The sequence below is a fragment of the Anomaloglossus baeobatrachus genome, chromosome 3, assembly GCF_048569485.1.
Source record: "Anomaloglossus baeobatrachus isolate aAnoBae1 chromosome 3, aAnoBae1.hap1, whole genome shotgun sequence".
NCBI lineage: Eukaryota > Metazoa > Chordata > Amphibia > Anura > Aromobatidae > Anomaloglossus > Anomaloglossus baeobatrachus.
Genome location: NC_134355.1, coordinates 573,050,564 through 573,053,117, shown reverse-complemented (window position 1 = coordinate 573,053,117; position 2,554 = coordinate 573,050,564).

The following is a 2,554-nucleotide window of genomic DNA, read 5'->3' as shown; positions in this document are numbered from 1 at the left end:
AAAATCAATTACTCTGATCGGTACACGGCGTGATGAGATAAAATTTCCAAGCGCCAAAATTTTGTTTTTTTTTGTTGCCACAACATTGCATTAAAATGCAATAATAGGCGATCAAAAAGTAGCATCTACGCAAAAATAATATAATTAAAAATGTCAGCTCACAACACAAAAAATAAGCCATTACTGAGCCCCAGATCCTGAAAAATGAGAATGTTACGGGTCTCAGCAAAATGGTGACAAAAGCGCAATTTTTTTGGACAAGCTTTAGAATGTTTTTTAACGTCGTAGATAAAATTAAAATGTATAAAAGAAAATGTGTAAAATATGTTTGATATCAATGAACTTGTACTGACCTGAGGCATCATACTGACATGTTAGTTTTACTATATAGTGAACAGGGTGAATAAAAGACCTCCAAAACAATCATGCAATTGCACTTTTTTGCAATTTCACCATACTTGTGTTTTTTTTCCGTTTTTTCCAGTACAATATATGGTAAAACTAATGGTTTCATTCAAAAGTAAAACTCGTCCCGCAAAAAAACAAGCCCTCATAAGCCAAAATTGACAGAAAAATAAAAAAAAGTTATGGCTCTTGGAAGAAGGGGAGGAAACAAACATGAAAAGAAAAATGAAAGGGTTCATTAGAAATGGGTGAATTGATTCCAAAATAAATTTGTTGCCTATAAATTTCGAAAGATTCTGATAGCAGCCAAACGTCCCTTTCTTTGGGATATTTAGTAGAGGAGACATTTTTCGACAATATATGTTATAGTTAATCAGTTGAGATATATACTGACATTTTCCTAATTCACAATCTGACACTTAAGGTCTTTCTTTCTACAAAATTATTTACTTTAAGAAAAAGACACATGATATACAGTTAGGTCCAGAAATATTTGGACAGTGACACAATTTTCGCGAGTTGGGCTCTGCATGCCACCACATTGGATTTGAAATGAAACCTCTACAACAGAATTCAAGTGCAGATTGTAACGTTTAATTTGAAGGTTTGAACAAAAATATCTGATAGAAATTGTAGGAATTGTACACATTTCTTTACAAACACTCCACATTTTAGGAGGTCAAAAGTAATTGGACAAATAAACCAAACCCAAACAAAATATTTTTATTTTCAATATTTTGTTGCGAATCCTTTGGAGGCAATCACTGCCTTAAATCTGGAACCCATGGACATCACCAAACGCTGGGTTTCCTCCTTCTTAATGCTTTGCCAGGCCTTTACAGCCGCAGCCTTCAGGTCTTGCTTGTTTGTGGGTCTTTCCGTCTTAAGTCTGGATTTGAGCAAGTGAAATGCATGCTCAATTGGGTTAAGATCTGGTGATTGACTTGGCCATTGCAGAATGTTCCACTTTTTTGCACTCATGAACTCCTGGGTAGCTTTGGCTGTATGCTTGGGGTCATTGTCCATCTGTACTATGAAGCGCCGTCCGATCAACTTTGCGGCATTTGGCTGAATCTGGGCTAAAAGTATATCCCGGTACACTTCAGAATTCATCCGGCTACTCTTGTCTGCTGTTATGTCATCAATAAACACAAGTGACCCAGTGCCATTGAAAGCCATGCATGCCCATGCCATCACGTTGCCTCCACCATGTTTTACAGAGGATGTGGTGTGCCTTGGATCATGTGCCGTTCCCTTTCTTCTCCAAACTTTTTTCTTCCCATCATTCTGGTACAGGTTGATCTTTTTCTCATCTGTCCATAGAATACTTTTCCAGAACTGAGCTGGCTTCATGAGGTGTTTTTCAGCAAATTTAACTCTGGCCTGTCTATTTTTGGAATTGATGAATGGTTTGCATCTAGATGTGAACCCTTTGTATTTACTTTCATGGAGTCTTCTCTTTACTGTTGACTTATAGACAGATACACCTACTTCACTGAGAGTGTTCTAGACTTCAGTTGATGTTGTGAACGGGTTCTTCTGCACCAAAGAAAGTATGCGGCGATCAACCAACACTGTTGTCATCCGTGGACGCCCAGGCCTTTTTGAGTTCCCAAGCTCACCAGTCAATTCCTTTTTTCTCAGAATGTACCCGACTGTTGATTTTGCTACTCCAAGCATGTCTGCTATCTCTCTGATGGATTTTTTCTTTTTTTTCAGCCTCAGGATGTTCTGCTTCACCTCAATTGAGAGTTCCTTAGACCGTATGTTGTCTGGTCACAGCAACAGCTTCCAAATGCAAAACCACACACCTGTAATCAACCCCAGACCTTTTAACTACTTCATTGATTACAGGTTAACGAGCGAGACGCCTTCAGAGTTAATTGTAGCCCTTAGAGTCCCTTTTCCAATTACTTTTGGTCCCTTGAAAAAGAGGAGGTTATGCATTACAGAGCTATGATTCCTAAACCCTTTCTCCGATTTGGATGTGAAAACTCTCATATTGCAGCTGGGAGTGTGCACTTTCAGCCCATATTATATATTTAACTAGAAGGTGGCCCGATTCTACGCATCGGGTATTCTAGAATTTACGTATTGTGTAGTTCATGTATGATTTTTGTTATATATATATATAGATGTTGTTGTGTGT